The 18,644-nt window shown below is 35.3% G+C and overlaps 1 protein-coding gene across 10 annotated transcripts in view; it reads right to left on the bottom strand.

The window, feature by feature from the left end:
• Positions 1-18,644, bottom strand: part of HDAC9 (histone deacetylase 9) — a 546,893-nt gene that overhangs the window by 359,631 nt on the left and 168,618 nt on the right. The window lies entirely within an intron of this gene.

Raw genomic sequence — 18,644 nt, 5'->3', positions numbered from 1 at the left:
GCTGCACAATTCCGAGCCCTCAAGGCCACATCTTTATATTTGTCTGAGTTTAAGGTGAAAACAAATACCTAAAATCAACACTTCACATCCATGACCAAGTTGCTTTAGTCTCTGTCACTTACATCTGTAGCTTCTGTGTCTTCAAGGAAGGAAGAGGAAAAGATACAGAGCTCTAAAGTGGAAAGAAGGGAAGGAAAAAAGAAAAAGACGCACTCTCTCCATCTCTAAAGCTCTCTGCAGCCTCCTCAAGCTTCTACATTCGGGGGCACCTCCTCAGCTACTTCTACAACCTTCCTTCCCAGTTCAAACATACTAATTTGCCCCTCTCTGAGATCCTAGAGCATATTTTATCATCCTCTAAGTCTAGCTGTAAATTATTTCTATGTAATGTCTTTTTAGAAGACTATAAGCCTCTTTAGGACCTATATACATCTTTGATGCTCATCTAGAACATTAAGCTTACCAAGCACAAAGTCCCACTTTTAAAACAAGTATGTTGCAATGCCTTTTTTGCTAACCTAAAATGAAACTGATAGATTCTAAATTCAATCTCTATAGAGTGTATTTTTAAAAATCAGTGAAGTGCTCCCAGGCTTGAGCATTTACACATTTAAGAAATCCTCCAATGCTTGCCCTACTACCAATGAGTAAATATATATCAAAGAGAAGAAACAAGAAGCTAGCCCTTACAAGAAAGGCAGGAAAATGAGACACTAGAGGGTTTGAGTGGACATTGGAATAAAATCTAGTAATAAAATAAGAAACAATATGCCAGACTTATAGGTACATGATAAAATAAAGGAAAATAAGATTAACTGAAGTCCAGATAACATGCTAAGGCAAATTACAGACTGTAGAAGTAAAGAAAATATGAAGAACGACTAATATTCTCTCATAGGAAATGAAAATTATTACTTATTCATAAAAGATCTAAGGAGTCTCAATTTTCTTTTTTTCTATATTGAACAAGGGAGCTCCAAACACACACTGAAGGAGCTGTGTGTGGTGGTTATTCAAGTACCATAGGCTATGCTGTTGTCAATGACATGGTTTTCCAAATGGTGAACAATTCATAGTAAAACTTCTAATAATAAAACATGAAATTATATGATAGTCATAGCCCTAGACAATTCAGTGAACACTAAATCTGAATAAAAACAGTTTTCATAAGTTCAACAGATTTTGTTTCCAGGTTCAAATAATTATAAACTGGTGTTTTACCCAAATGAATGTCCAAAGGGATATTTTAAAATGCAGGACATAAGAAAACTTCTTCCAGGTACAGGACTATCCCTCACATTATGGGACCTCTCACACCCCTGAATCAAGTCCAATAAATGTGAGTAGCACCCTCCAAGCATTGTGGCACCCAGAAAACATTCCCACAAATTCCCAAACCTTGCTTTAGAGGCCACTACAGTCTCATTGAAAAACCACTATCCTAGACAAACCACTACTCTTGCAGATTCAGCTGGCTTCAGGAATCAGGCATGAACATCAAGGAATGAAGGAAACTAGGGGAGGATTGCACTGAACGCAGGGCACAGGCCCCAGCTAACATGGGCCACAATCGGCTCCCACCAGCTGTGGCCAAGCAGATAATGAGCACTGCAGCGCTTCCCAACTTTCAAGAGGAATTAGACATCTGGATTTTTATGTGAAATCTCCTTTTCAAAAGATCAGCAAACACTCCTCAGACTACGCAAAATTTGTCTGCAAGCCGAAGTGATCACTGCCCTAGATATTAGTTGCTCAATAAAAAAAGTTGTAACAACATTTAAAAAATACGTAATGTCAAAGATATGATATTCAGTGTAATAAGCTGTTGACCAAGCACTTTGGTTTCATTTCATAAAAACAATTATATATGAATTATATAGAATAGACTTTGGAGTATGTGCCAACATGTTACCAGGAATTCTCTTTTGATAATTTTTTTTCATTTTTCTTTTTTACTTTTCAGTATTTTCTAATTTTTCTAAAACGAACACACAAGGTTTTATAGTAAAAAAGAAGCAATAGAAAGTATACTTAGTTTACATAAAATTAGAGGACTATAGCTATGAAAAGTTCTTTGAACACATTCAGAAAGGACCATAGTTAAAATGGAGAAACAAATGAAATAGCTCTCAAATACTTAATTCTGCTCCATCTCCAGCACTGGCTAAAGACCAGATGTCACAGTTAAGTTGTCTGCAAATCAGAAGAGGGACGTATCCAAGTAATAGGATTCATTACCTTGTGTTCCAGATATACATCATTACTTTACCTCCTTTATTAGATAAGCAGAGCCCATAGGTAGGATCTGACTGCATGCACGACATAGAAAGCACTCAAATAATTGTGTGTCAATTAAGAAAGATCTAAAGCTTTAAAAGAGGTAAAAAATAAATTTCCCTATGAGCTAACTAAAAATAATAATAAAGTTAACCTTTAAAATGAAGGCACTTTAATAATTTAAGTACCTTTTTCCTATTTACAAAATTAATATTAGAAGCTGAGTCATGTTTGAATTCAATAAAATTATTTTATTACCTTCCTCTAAGGCCTAAAAAGTACTTTATAAAATCTCTTCTTATAAGCCAGGCTTCTTCTTCAATCTGCCAAAGACTTTGATCACATTTTACTCTTATAAAAACTTATTTTTCCCCTAATTAGAAATGTTTCAAAGCTGATCTTCCTAGACATCAAACATGACATCCTGGAAAAATAAGCTAGCATCTTAAAAAATCATACATAATAAGACCATTTAAAACTCACATCTATACACACTAAAAATTCTGCAATTACTATTGACTTTTTACAGTTTATAAAAAAGTACCACCAGATTATATAGAAAGGAATTTTTAGAATCATAGCAATTGGTGTGGAAATGATGACATAATTTTAGAAGATCTTACCTTTTCTTGTTAGGAAGTACAGTCATGCTAGTGCTTACTTTGAAAGGAAATTCGTCCTTTCTCCAGTCTTAAGCTATATGCTGACTGAAGCCTGAGTCCTTAAATATGTTTTCAAGTCAGTTCCTTTCAATTCTGCAGAAGCAGAAGATTATACAGTTTGTGAATGAAACCTTTCCTTTCAGGTATATCTTTCAATTTTGATGACAAAAGCAGATGTCTGCAGGTTTGAAAGTTGCTAATTCGACATTGTTGGGGAACCCAGGGTAAACACAACAAAATTACCAACAAAATTTATGCCCAGCATAAAAGGGGACATGAAAATCTCAGAAGCAGAGTATCATGCAGCACATCATTCTGAGGAAAGCATCCCACATTTAGTCTCTTTAAAATGCTTTAAGCATTTGATTAAACTTGCTGCTAAGGGAATTATTTTTAGCCAACATTTTGCTTATTGACATATATTCAAATAAATTTTTAAAAACTGCCATTGCAATGCAACATATCTAATACTTGCTGAAAAGAAGGGAAGACCACTCCAGGGTGTGTGTGTGTGTGTGTGTGTCTGTGTGTGTGTGTATTCCTCAGTAAACAAAACACATAACGTAACAATTTCACTGGTAATCAAACAAATGCCAATTATGAAAGATTAACATTTTTACCTATCGATGCTAATACACGATGCTGACAAGCTTATGATGTGAAGAGCACCTCATATACTACCAATAGGAGTGTAAATTGGTATACCTCTTCTGGAGAAAAAATTGTCACAGTATATCAAGAATCTTTTTAAAAGTTCACACTCTTTGAGAGTGACCATTTCTAGGAATCAGTTCTAAAGAAAAAGGAATCAAAGATGCAGATGGTAATTTATGTAAATAAATGTCCATCACGCTGTTATTTTAAAATGTTGTGAAAGAACTGCAAATTTTCTATATGCCCAATGTAAGTGGAATAACAAAAGAAGTTATGGTATAATCATAGGATAGATTATAATACAACTTCTATAAATCATGATATTGAAAATACGTAATGACACTAAAAAAATGTTCACAGTACAATGCTAAGTAAGGGAAAAAGATACAAAAAGATTATTATTATCCCTATCTTGGACCACAAATTATACTCCACTCACTCACACCTCATACATAAAATTTATCCACATATTCAATAGAAAACAGACTAAAAGAAAAGCCCAAAATGTGAAGAGTGATTATTTCTGGATGGTATGATTATAGATAAACTTTATATTCTTTGTCCTACCTTTTCTTTTTTGACCAAGGTTTTTACTTTGAGAGTCAGGGAAGAAAATAAATTCATAAATCTGAAGACATCAAAAACATGTGCAGCCCTTTTCATAAGTGCCAGAATCTTCTCATGTATCACAGTGCCATTTACTTAGTCTTTTGGCTTCAGAAATTTTATTTTAATGTTACTTGACTTTGTGGATTTTTATTTTACTCCTTGATAAAGAGAAGCCTGCCTAGCAACCCAGAAAATTTAGGCTGAAATTAACCTAATACGGAAAAGACTGCCAGTTGGCCATCGTTTTTAGTTACTCCACAAGAAATTCAATTACACTTAAAAACAGACTTAAAATTCACATCTAATTTATTGCAAAATGAATAAGCAAATTTTTACCTGGGACAACAGTAAGAGTGAATGTTGGGTTTAAATCAAGTGAAGGAGAAAGAAAATGATTTTTATCTAGTCTTCATAACACCAGAAACTTGAAAATTTTAGCTCATTTAATTATCACAACAATCCTGAGAGTTAAATTTTCTTACATCTATTTTATAGACAGGGAGACTAATTTACCCAAAGACTAGGTAAATTCACAAAGTTCTCATATTTGGTAAATGGAGGACCAGAATTGACTACAGATAAATTCTGACAATAAAACCAATGTCTAGCACTCTACAGAGATTTCTTTTGGAATCCAGATGGTTCACCAGTCATAGTCTTAAAACTACAGACAACTTAAAGAACAAAATCCTTGAGGATCAAGAAATAAAGGAGATTAAGAATGGAAACAAAACATGCTTCTCTCCTCTGTAGTGACTATGGTGGAAGATGAAATAAGAGCTAATAGAGAATTGGAAAAAAGTACGCAGTTGAATACATAACTGAGGCCATGTTTTCTGAATCAAAAGTTAGGATATGTGATCTGACCATATGAAATACAAATGGTCCCAGAGTTTCATGTTCCAGTAGCCATCATATGTCCAGTGTTTAATGAAAAAGAAATAAATATACACACACATACGTATGTGTACATCTATACGGGGTGTTTAAATTGGTATCTACATATTATTTGTAAACACTAAATAAAATTCATAATTATTTTCTGACTGCAAAGTATTGTGTGTTATACAAATAATATATGATCATAAAATCAAATAATACACAAAATGTATGAAGACAAAGGTAAAAACTGTCTCCTAACCCTACACTGCCGAAGTAGCTATTGTTAACAGGGCAGCTTCCCAGACTTTCTTTCTATTCACATACATAAAATCATCTTCTCTTCAGAAAATGAAGTTTGGGTAAATTGTTCAAGTTGTATAGTTAGTGACATGAGGCAGGGTTTGAACAGACATCTGTCTAACTCTCACAGTAATGTTTTTTCTACTTCCTTATTTTGCCTAGGGTGAGGGGTAGGCAGAATACTCTACAAACACAGAAATGGGGGGGGGGGGTTCTATTTATTTGTTTTTAATACTTTTTAAAAATCCAAAGTATTAGATGGCTGATTCTGCCATTTACTACTGTTTTCCTTTGAGCAAATCATTTAATTCCCCAGGCGAATGTTCCCATCTATAAATAATGGTGATAATTTCCAAGAGTTCTGAAAAAGCCAATGACTCAGTGACTAAATGGAATTATATCTTAGTACTTAAAAGTCTCTGTTTTAGAGCAACATGACGTACTTGACATAAAACTTTTGTTCTCTTTTAGAATTTTAAATGAAGAATTAAGATACCATTTGGGCCATGTGTACTGACAACCCATTCTACAAAGAGGAATGATAATCAGTTCACCAAGTAATACTCAGCCCTCTGTTATACTTTCTGCCACATGAACTTGGTATTCCACCAAGTTTAAAAATAAATCTCTAACTCACCTTTGATTTACTCTCTCTCTTCTTACATTATTACCATGCCCTACCATGGAATGTCTCCCCGTGATGGGTTAAAGTGTGCTTTGAGCATTAGAACACCAAGAATCAGAAAAGAGTCAAAGAGTTTCACATGCTCTTTATTCCTTTCTAAATGCAATGCCTAAACATTGTCCAGAATTTCCAATATTTATTTCAGCCCTAGTTTACAGGGTGGGAATTTGTGATCATTCAAACAGTCTTGGGTTCTAGCTTGTACTGCTCACATGGAACTGGGGCTGCACTAAGTGAAGGCTATACCTCCACCAGGCAGCAAGGAGGAGGGAGTGCCCAGGTCCATTTAGTTATCGACCCATTGTGAAATGCAGTTACAACATCCTTTCAGCTGTGGGATACAAAGAGATAAGTTTCCCAGCAAGTCGCACACAATCAAAGTGAGCTGAATTCTTAAGTTTTCACCAAGTGATAATCACTTTCCCTCAGTGCAAATATGTGACTTCCCTTTCTGGAAAGGCCCCTGGGATCTTGCAATGTCTTGTTTAAGAATAATAATCATGATGTATCACTCTCATCTATTCCCTTAAGAAGTAAAATGTTTTTATTTCTCAACACTAGAGAGTCTTAGGTATTATTTTGGGGTTTTCCTGAGAAATATCCATAATATATTACCACTCACTAACTGTAGAGTCTTAGGAATGTTATTAAATGCTCTGCTCTTTATTTTCTCATTTATAAAATGGGCTAATAATACCTATTTCATAGAATTGCTGTGAACATTAAATAAGGTCAATGATATAAAGGGCCTTCACACAATGACTAGCACATTGTAAATGGTCTACAATTACTGGTCATAAAGAATAATTAAATAGTTTTCTTCTCTCCATTCTGAGAGGGATACTATAATGACTTTGTGTATGTGTGTGTGTATGTGTACGTTCTTTCCATTTTTTTAAAGGTGGGTGTAGGCTCATTTTGGTCCTTTTTAAAAAAGCTTTACTACATAGTTTTTAAAATCCTTTTAAGATCCATAATCCTATTGAATCAGGAATAAAACGTGTACTTAGTTTCAGGCAAACAATTGTTCAACAGAAGCCCCTTCAATTTTTAATTACTCTCGCTTCCCTCTCCAAGTTCACTGTTATTCTCTGATTTTTTAATCTTGAAAGCCAGTCAGGGTACATTATTTATATTATATTCAATAGAAAGAAAAAGAAGAAAAGGAGTTTTATTCAGGACACTAACTCTAACCTTGAAAAGTTATTTTCTGAACATTTGTTCTGCTCACTGAGCAAATTTTAATCTTCAAGTCAGATGTCTAAATACAGTGCTTGAGCTCTGCTTAAAGGCTAAAAATATAGACTTCTGTGCAAGGTGATGGTTACAAAGGAAGGTGTTTAGAATATGGTTCAACAGAAGCTATGGTAATTGAGCATTAGCTATATAGTTCAGCCAGAAGAATTTCCTATCTACACTGAAGCTTTGGAGTTGAATCTTAGGCTATTATCCTTTGAAATACATCTTCTTGAAAAGAGAGTCAATTAAGTAAGTGGTTCCCTGAAATCCTTCACCAGCTCCCCAATTTTCATCATTTAAAGACTGGAAGTTATGGAAGCCTTTGTCAGCCCCTCTCTCATAAATGGTGTACCTATAAAGCATGCTCCACAAAGTATAGTAACAGGAGGACGGGCCACAAAGCCCATGCAATATTTTCCTCCTCTTGAGAAAAATCTATTAATAGAAGTCAATGAATAGTTATGATGCTCACTAATATCACATAAAACATGACCATCATATAGAAAGTTTATGATCCTCTAGAACACATATGTCATTGCCTGATCCTGTTTCAGACTCTATTCTTGAATGTCACACTTAGTCTTCCTCAGGCACACCTTCCCCAAAGTATCAAGGTTGAGATGGAAACATCAAAATAAAATGAAGCCCTAAATAGATAATCCTGCTTCCAAACAGCATGTGAAGTCCACTTAATTTTTAAAATTTTCTTCCTTTTGAGAAATTGGAAAAGACAACATTGGATGAAGAAAGGGAGATTAGGGTACATAAGAAAAATTTTGATGTGCTCATGAGGAAATATTGTCTGAATGAGTAAATGAATGGAAGGAATCCTAACAATATTGGAAAATCTTAATAGGTTATTTTATTATCTAAGCTCCCTCTTAAAACATTTATTATATGTAAGTTTAATGAGGTCATATGTAAGTTTAATGAGGTCATCCTGTCTTTTTCAATACGCCAGTGTCTAGAAACAAACCCAACAGAGGTAGTTCCTTAACAAATATTTGCTGAATGGATGAACACATTTTCATTTTATTTTTATTTCCTTTCTAACTTTTCAATTACTTTTAAGGGTGATTCACAATTATTTTCTTGAACCTCTGAGAATTCCCCTTTCAATGCTAGACAGAGAAGATAAGTGAAGAATTGAGTCATAATTCCTTAATAAAATTTTCATGCAAGAAATAATATTTGGCCAATTTATACATAGTAAATGAATTAAGCCTCTGAGAAAACTAGGAAATATTTGTCCTTATTAAATGGGTAAAATGCAAACACACATATATACTGAATATACATTTGACCAATTTTTTGCATCATCTTCATCATGAAGTCACTGGGTAGAAAGGATCAGAATATGAAAATTCCCTAATCATTTCACTTTTTCTTATCCCATAACAACCAGAATTGCCCAAACATTTACTTTTTAGCAAGAACAAGGGTAAAACTGGTGCATGAAAGCCACGCAGGCAGCAAGAAGAACTAGCTAACCAAGGGACAATAAACTTTTAAAGTCCAAAGCAGGTTTCTATCTGGACTATGTTGTGTCAAGTATATTTAACAAAAAGTAGTTCGCTACCTTCCAACACTTCTTTGTAAACAAGCTTTTATGGCATATTGGAATTTCGTTTTTGGTGGAGGTTTAGTTGTGCTTTATTGAATGGTGAATTAAATTTGATACAGGCTTAATATTAGAGTTCAATATCTTTCAAATTTATTTCTAAAATGACATAAAGTTTACTTTTAAACTCCCAAACTTCCACATCCATGTTTTTGAGTTTCCAGATTTGGACTTTCAGAATAGAATACCTACTGACATTGCAGAGGCAGCTCTTGTTAGGGGTTAAATGTTCAAGAGAAAAAAAATCACTTCTCTTTCTTGAATTACCAAACACCTCTTCATACCTTTCAAAGCGACCTTTTAAAATTGAATGTGAAATGCATAAAAGATTATGTCTCTCTCCATAAGCACTTATTCACAATGTCCTGAGGCATTATTTCAGCAAGAAGAATCCTGATGTTTTAAAGTCAATTAAAAAAAATGCTTAAGAAATAACTGCATCATATACAATTTTAAGTACTTCTCTTTTACTATGTTACATTAAAGGCATATCTAAATTTAGAAATATGTAGATAAACATGCCGATCTCTGAAAAACCCTAGACCACAGAAGTTCTAGGGAAAAGTCTGTATTATATTAAACATGAGACTCCATTTCCTTGTTTTGAATTATTCGTGCTGCTGTGGCAACAGCACAATAGAGAACTTTGTTGCACTCTCAGCAGAGCTATTTATATGATTTAACCTCTTCCCTGGGAGTTCTTCCTCTACAACTTCTTCTATTATTTTAATAAAGCAACACTTTCAAAGTTTTTTAAAAAAATCATTGCTAAAGCTGAACAAAAAAACTTACCTTTGAACTGTTTAGGGCAAACATTCTGGACATGAAAATAATCTCATTAAGTAACTGAATACCCATTTTGCAGATCACAGAATTCTGAAATAAAAAGATAATTTCCTACAACTGAAAGGTTTGGCATAGGATTTCTAAATGCTCTAAAAATTTACGAAAATATACAGAAATGGGAAATAGCTAGTTAAGGAATACTAAAAATACTCCAAAGGAGAAGAGAGTTCTACAAAATAAAAGTTCAAGATGGTGTTCCTTGAGCCAGCCCTGATGGCCTAGCGGTTAAAGTTGGGCATGCTCTGCTTCGGTGGCCCAGGTTCAGTTCCCGGGAGTGGAACATACCATCTGTCTGTTAGTAACCATGCTATGGCAGCGGCTCACACAGAACTAGAAGGATCTACAACTAGAACATCCAACTATGTACTGGGGCTTTGGGGAGGAAAAAAAAAAGAAAGGAACATTGGCAACAGATGTTAGCTCAGGGCAAATCCTTCTCAGCAAAAAAAAAAAAAAGATGGTGTTCCTTCCTGATGGTAAGATGTTGCAAGTGCAGGATCAAGCAAATACAGTGACAGAGACCTGGACAAGGACTAACGTTAACTATCGGCATAAAGATACACATCATAAAAATTTCTGTAATACTACTCCTCAGAAACCGTTAAAATAACCAAGCAAAGAAATGAATTGATTAGTTTAATTTAAACTGTTAATACGTTAAACTAAACTTTAAAACATTTCCTTTTAATTAGTAAATTGGCTAATCATTTAGTTGGATCAAAGGTAAGACTTTCTAATAAAATATTTTGAACACAGTAACTGAAATTAATTCCCATATTTGAAAATTAATCAAGATAAGTCATTAGGAAAGGAAAAAATGAGGTAGGAAAAATAAGTTCCAGGGAGTCTTCTCAAATGACTGAGAAATATCTGGGGGTTGGGGGAGTCTAAGACAAGATATTAGAGCCAGGTAGAAACTATCAAAATGGAAGAAAAGGACTGTAAATTCTACGTATAAATGAAAATTCCACTAAATGAAAATTCCACTTCAGTTTCATCTGCCATTTCCCCCATACCCCCACTAGTCCAGGTACAAGGAATTTCTCACTTTTCTCTAAATCGGCCAATACCTTTCACTCTTCTACCCATTTCCCCTTGCTGTTGCACCCCTCTGCCCCTCCTCCCCTCCTTTTTTGTTAGCAAACTCACATTCGCTTTTTTAGACACAGATCAGTTGTCTTCTCTGTCAGCTTGCCCAGCGTCCCCTACTCAAGCAGAGTTTCTCACTGGTTCAATGCCAGGGGCCATCATTCCTCTTTCTGCCCGAGTGTTCACATCTTGTCATTATGAAGGTGTTTTCGTCTAGTTCTCACACTAAACTGGGGCCTCCTCCAGGGCAGAATCCACAGAAAACTCATTCACTCATCTTTGTACCTCCATTTTTTTTTAGAATTGTGCAATGATTACCGAATGACTGGTAATAATAGTATCAAAATAAATTTAAAATAAGTAATAAAAAAACTACAACATTTCAAAAAATTACAATGTTTCAATATGCTTCAAAATCTAAGTTTGCTCATTTAATATAATACAAGAAGAAATTTAGGGTATAGAAGAACAGTGATAAGGATACAAAAAGAAAAATTTAGGAGAAAGACAAAAAGCCACTTCTGTCACTGTCTACTATGACTACAAGCAAACTTATTTAGTAAATATTCTCCTATTAAATATGTTTGGAAGAGGATATTACAAAGGCTAAAACAAATAAGCATCATTGCTATTTTTATATTTGGCTCATGAAGAAAAGTAAATTGGACAAGCTGTCATTCCAACTATGCGTTATTTCATTATAAAACATAACACCACCAACTTTCTATGGAAGAAAAAAAATTGCATAGTCTCTCTTATTAAAACCTATGCCCTCTAGAGGTGCCCTGTCAAACTGAGAAATGGCATGTCAGGAGACATAATATGCGGCAGAGACAGATGTCCCTATTCAAAATGCATGTACGATGATCAATCACTGCTCAGAACACTCCTGAAAATTCAAGTGCCACGCTTAAAAAAAATTACACAAAGACGTGTTAAAATAATATAAAGAAGCTGATACACACTGAACGCACTACCCAAGAAACTAAAAAGAGCACTTGTAGAACATGAGATTTTGCATTTGACTAAGGTTCCATATAAGAGTTTTAAATGTATTGTGGGGCTGGCCTGGTGGTGGAGTGGTTAAGTTTGCGTGCTCCACTTTGGCGGCCCAGGGTTCGCAGGTTCAGATCCCAGGCACAGAGCAGGCACAGCTCATCAAGCCATGCTGTGGCAGCAGCATCCCACAGATAATAGAGGAAGATTGGCAAAGATGTTAGCTCAGCGACAATCTTCCTCAAGCAAAAAGAGGAAGACTGACAACAGATGTTAGCTCAGGGCCAATCTTCCTCACAAAAAAATTAAAACAAAATGTATTGTTAGAGGAAATATTGTTCTGAAGTCTACGGCTGCTCTTGGGTGAGCTCCCCCTTGCTTTATCCTCCTTTCCTACTAGCTACCCACTCGATATATACACCTGGCCCATCATTAATTCCATTTCTAGGGTCAAGTTTTATTATAAAAATAGATATAAAATCTTATTATACAAATATCCACTATTTGCAATTATTTTCAGCATCTACCACTGGACTATAATTTCTTTCCTAATGGAATACCTTTCTGTAAATTGTTACATTAGAGATAGATAGAATAACAAAATAAACAACTGTATGCTCATTTATTCATTTATTCAACATACATTCATTGAGAGTCTACTATCCCTGGACTCTTCAAGGTACTGGGGATACACCTGTGAACAAGTCAGACAAAAATCCTTGCTCTTGCAGAGTTTATATTCTAGCATAAGGGCCAGACGATAAAGTGTGTTCACAAAACAAAGGCAAATGAGAGGCGTGTTAGAAGAAAATAAGTGATATACACAAAAACAAAGCATGGAAAGGGGAATTAGGAGTGGGGGTGTTGTAATTTTAAATAAAGGGGCCTTATTTAAGTGAGAAGGTAACCACTGAGAAAACACTTGAGGAAGGAAGGGGCATTTAAGCAAACATGTAAAGGAAGCTGGCCATGCAGGTCGATGGAAAAAGCTCAAGCATGGAAGTATGTCTGGCAGAAGCACTTGAAGCGTGTTCAATGAACATCAAGGAGAATAGTGCAGCCAGAGCAATGCAAATGAACAGAAGAGTTAAGGGAATAAGGTCAGAGAGGTGGCAAAGACCATAGCATACGGTACCTTGGGGACCATTATAGGACTTGGGCTTTTTCTAAGAGAGAAATGAGGAGCCACTGGCGGCTTTGAGCAGAGGAGTAACATAATGGGACTTACACTTAACAGGACCATTCTGGAAGCTGTGTTGAGAATAGATAGTGGGTTAGGGGGAAGTGCTGGGATGAAAGCTGAGAGGCCATTTAGGAGGCTATTTAGAAAATCCAAGCAAAAGATATTGGTGGTATAGATCAGTGGGGTAATAGTAAAGCAACAAGGAGTAGTAGGAATCTGGATATGTTTTGAAGGTACTGACAAGACAAATATCCTACTGACCGAATGTGGGGTGTGAGGGAAAGATGGCATTCAAGGATTATTTCAAAGTTTCTACCTGAGCAATCAGAGGGAGGGAGCTGTCATTAACTGAGATGAGGAAGACTGTGGGTGGAGCCATTTGGGTAGAACACCAAACTGGGAGTTCAGTTGGGTCACTTAAGGCTATCATAACATCTGGGGGCCGACCCCACGGCCGAGTGGTTGGGTTTTGGCGCTTTGCTTCGGCAACCCAGGGTTTCACAGGTTCGGATCCTGGGCGCGAACATGGCACCACTCGTCAGGCCATGCTGAGGTGGCGTCCCACATGCCACAACTAGAAGGACCCACAACTGAAAATATATACAACTATGTACTGGGGGGAGGGGAGAGGAGCTTTGGGGAGAAGAAGGAAAAATAAAATCTTTAAAAAAAAAATCTGGATATACGTGCCCGAAGTTCAGGAAAGATGTCTGTGCTAGACACACAAATTTGTGGTTGTTGTCATATAAATGGCATTCAAAGCCACCACCCTTAAGAAATAGATTACAAATATACTTGAAACTTGATTGCATCCTTCCCCAAATCAACTCTAGAATTTAATATTTATCACTGTTAAGCATATCTTTGATATATTTCACATGTATGTAGCCCTAAACAATACACAGCAGTGTTGTGCATGTGAAAATGATAAAGTATACACAATCTTCCACTATTTACCCTTTTTTCTAAACATATTTTTGAGATTTATCCATTATTATATATATGTAATATATATGCTGAATATATTGAATAACATTGAATAACAATGCTGAAATAAACATTCCTGTACACGCCGCTTTGCATACATGTAAGAGAGTATCTCTATGTGATTATACCTCCCAGTGGAATTGCTTGGCCCTTATAAGACACACCACTTGACTACATATGTATGAACAAATTGCTCTTAGTGGTACTATTTTACATTCTCCAGCATTGTGAAATTTCCTACTGCTCCATACTCTCACCAACACTTGGTATTGTTGGACTTTACATTTTGTCAGTCTGAAGGGTATATGAAATTATATAATATTGTGGTTTTAATTTGCATTTCCTTGACCACTATTTTGGCTGTTTAGTGGCTGTTTGGGTTTCATTTTATCAGAATTGATTATTCTTATTTGTCCTGTATTCTACTGGATTGTCTTTTTCTTTGACATCCTAAATTCTAATCCTTCATCATATTTACATCACACATATCTTTCCCTGGTCTTTGACTTGTTTCTCTTGTTTTGTACAAATTTTAATTTTTTTTTTTCTTTTTGAGGAAGATCAGCCCTGAGCTAACATCTGCTGCCAATCCTCTTTTTGCTGAGGAAGACTGGCCCTGAGCTAACATCCGTGCCCATCTTCCTCTACTTTATATGTGGGATGCCTACCACAGCATGGCTTGCCAAGTGGTGCCATGTCCGCACCCAGGATCCGAACTGGTGAACCTCGGGCAGCCGAAGCAGAATGTAAGCACTTAACTGCTGTGCCACCGGACCGGCCCCACAAATTTTCAATTTACTGTTCATAATTATCAATTCCTCCCTTTGATATTAGTGCTTTTCTTGTACTTTGTTTAGAAAATTCTTCCATTCTCTATATCACAATGATATTCTCCAATTTGCATGTCAAATTTAAACCCTTAATTCATCTGGAATTGCTTTTGTGCCTTTATGAGGCAGGGATACAATTTCAACTTTTTGTCCCAGTGCAATTCATTAAATAATTCATCCCTTTGATGATCAACAATGCCACCTCTGTCATATGTCTGGTTTCCACGTATAAATTGGTGTTTCCTGGGCTCTCCAATCTAGTCTATTTAGCTATGCACAATATGCAATATTGTGATTTTATAAGTAGTCTACATATGTTATAATGTTATTCTTCCCACATTGCACTTTTTCTTCAAAATTGTCTTTTCTTTCCTTAGCCCTTTACTCTTCCACATAAAGTTGAGAATTAGTTTGTCAAATTCCATAAATAATTCCCTTAGGGTCTTGATTAGAATTTTATTGAATCCATAGCTAAATTTTGGGAGAACTAACAACTTTGTTACATTGAGTATTCCAATCTATGAGAATAGTATCTCTTTCTATTTATTTAAATCTTCTCAAATGACTTTCATTAAAGATAATTTTTGTACCTGAAGATATTTTGCATCTTTTATTAGATTTATTCCTAGGTTCCTTTTATTTGTATGGCTAATGTTAGAAATATCTTCAATTGCATTTTCTAACTATGGAAATATAGCTTCTTGATCCTTGTATCTACATCTCATTATACATTTAGTGCTCCTTATATGCATATTGATTATGAATAAATGAATGACAAACTAACCCCCTTATCTATAAAATGTTGTGACATTTAAATGAGAAATAAAATTCTATAATGATGGTGAACTATAAACATACGATTGGGTATTAGTTTGTTTTAATTTCAATTGAGCTAAGATTAATATATGAGAAAAACTCAGGTAAGAATTACCCATAATTTTAGAGACTTATTTCACAAGAAACTGTCTAAGGAGGGGAAGAAAACATTGCAGAAAGCAGTCTTTCAGACAACAGCAAGAAGAGAAAGCTAAAACCAAGGAAGCAAATTTTAAAAACATATTTTTAAAAAAATCTGATTCAAAACAAAGAATGGAGAATTATTTATTGTAGAAAAAATTATTCCTACATCCAACTGACTCCTTGAAGGGACTTTACTGCAACACATTAAAAAAATTCTTAACTATTCACCTGTCAAGAAAGGATGAATATGTTTACCAAAGTTAAAATATGTTCAGGAGACTAAAAGTCGTGTTCCTTTCCAGACAAGAAAAGCACTCATCCAATACCATTAATATTTTAAAAAATAATGTTTAACTTAAAATTATTTGATGCAAATGTGTAAACTATAACTGTTAGTATACTTAGCACTCATCCTGCAAAAAAAATAATAATAAACATTTGGAATATTGCTATTCTATAATAATTTATTGTGTCACTAAAATTCACATGTCCAAAATTCCACATTTCCAAGTCAGAACTTTTGGGGGTGAAAGAAAATTGAGCATTTGATGTCCTGTCATTGTTCAGCAAATGTGCTACTCTACATTATTTGAGAATTGTTTCTGACGTGTCCTACTCTTTCCTCCCAAAAAGGCTGGAAATGATGATGCCTAACTTCCTTCACTGATTCATCAAACATTTATTAAATTCTATCTACATGTTAGGCACTTAGATGCTAGAGATACAGTGGTGAATGGAATGTGCCTGATCCCTGGCCTAACAGAAGCTTACAGGCTCCTGGAGAAAACAGTCATTAAATGAGGGCTCACCATCTGTATTAAAGTGCTGTGACAGGGAAGCACAGGGTGCTATGAGCACAACTGGGGACTCAGGAGAAAAGGCATCAGAGAATGCCCATCTTGAGGAAGTGCTGTTCAAACTGAGGTTTGAAGGAAATTTAGGAATTACAGAGAAAAAGTGCTTCAGGTTGAAGGAAAGTCCTGGGGTGCACAAAAGGTGAGATCACAGCATTTCTAAAATTCACAGTTAGTCTATACAGGTGAATCAAGGATCAAAAGGGGGAAACTAGCACCAAATGTTTGATCTTTGACTTCTTACTCAAACATATAGCAGCCTGACAGCATTTCAAGTCAAACAGGAGGATGAGGAGGCAGAACTGGGAATGCCTAATGTCCTAAGTAGTGGATCTTCCTAAGAAAATATGTATGCACCTAAAATGTGCTTAGGCAAAAGAGCTGGGATTAATGTACAAACAGTTCCTGTACAATCTCACTTCAATATACACATCTATATGGAGAGTACAGTGCAGGTGCATAGCCATATATGCCAATCTCTCTAATAATTGAGATGCGTAATTCTTTTAAAATCACAGGCTGCACACTTGCATCATCTACATTTCCTCCCCTAACTACAGCTTCTACAAGAAAATTCTACCGTAAGAAAATAGCAAGGAATAATGGTGAGAGATGAAAAATATTACAGAGGGATGTCTGCAAAACAGATAAACTTTCAAGAAATTATTTCTTCTACATTTTAAGGAATTTCCATATAATAGTTGCTATTCTTTCCGGGTTATGTCATTACACCAAAATATTTTAATGCTACATTTGCTCTGCCAAATAACAACGCTGCAACAGAAATCAAATAACATAATTACAGAAAACTTTGGGTAATAATTTCAGAAATAGTAAGTAGAGCTTTAATTTCTTTTTGTCTTTTCATTAAAAATGAACAAGCTGCCATTTCAAATAATGATATAAAATCCACTTAAACTTTGCTGGGTTTCCATTCATTTTATTTGGCTTTTCTAAAGACTAAAGAAAAAGAAGGCATCTTGTCAATAATGATTCAGATGGTGCGTGTAAAATCTAATCATAATGCCAGAAGCAACAATGACTAATAATTTAGCATATTCTGTCCTGTTCTTTTCCCTAAAAATAATGTAATTACATATACATGTATATCCATATATATTCAAAACAAATCATTCTTTAAGTTCATAACCTAACTTTTACAAACACAATATCATTTAAAAGATTTGGTAGATAACCTATTTTATAAATGTGTAATACTCCACAGAATAAATGCACCATATTAACTTGGCTGTTTTTACATTAGTAGGCATTCAGATTTTTTTCTGACATTTTTACTCTTTATAAAAGATGCATCATTGAGCCTTTTTATTCTATGGCTCTTCTACTAACAGCGTGGGAACTCATTGGCAGAAAAGGTGACAGAAAAGTAAATCTCCTTTCTTCCGTAAGTCACCTATTTATTTATTTATTTATTTATTTAGTGAGGAAGACTGGCCCTAGCTAACATCTGTTGCCAATCTTCCTCTTTTTGCTTTTTTTAATTTCCAAGCCCCAATACATAGTTGTATATTCTAGTTGTAAGCCCTTCTAGTTCTTTTATGTGGGATGCTGCTACAGCATGGCTTGATGAGTGGTGTGTGGGCCCATGCCCAGGATCCGAACCAGCAAACCCTGGGCCACTGAAGCAGAGTGCATGAACCCAACCACTATGCCACCAGGCCGGCCCCATAAATCACCTATTTTTAAAAATTTATGCAAACATTTATTGAGGTCTAACTCTATGACAAGTCTTTTGATAAGCACAGAGGATATAGAGATGAGTGAGAACCAATATCACTTGCCAGGAGCTCATTGTCTATCATATTGATTCTCGACTCAGACGATTTTGTCCCACGGGAAAATCTGGCAATGCCTGGAGACATTTTTGGTTGTCACAACATGCAGGTAGGGTGATATTGGCACTTAGCAGGTAGAAGCCAGAGATGCTGCTACACATCCTGCAATGCACA

This window comes from Equus caballus, chromosome 4 (assembly GCF_041296265.1).
Source record: "Equus caballus isolate H_3958 breed thoroughbred chromosome 4, TB-T2T, whole genome shotgun sequence".
Classification (NCBI taxonomy): Eukaryota; Metazoa; Chordata; class Mammalia; order Perissodactyla; family Equidae; genus Equus; species Equus caballus.
Note: the sequence above shows the minus strand (reverse complement) of the source record. Positions and strands in the feature narration are given on the sequence as shown.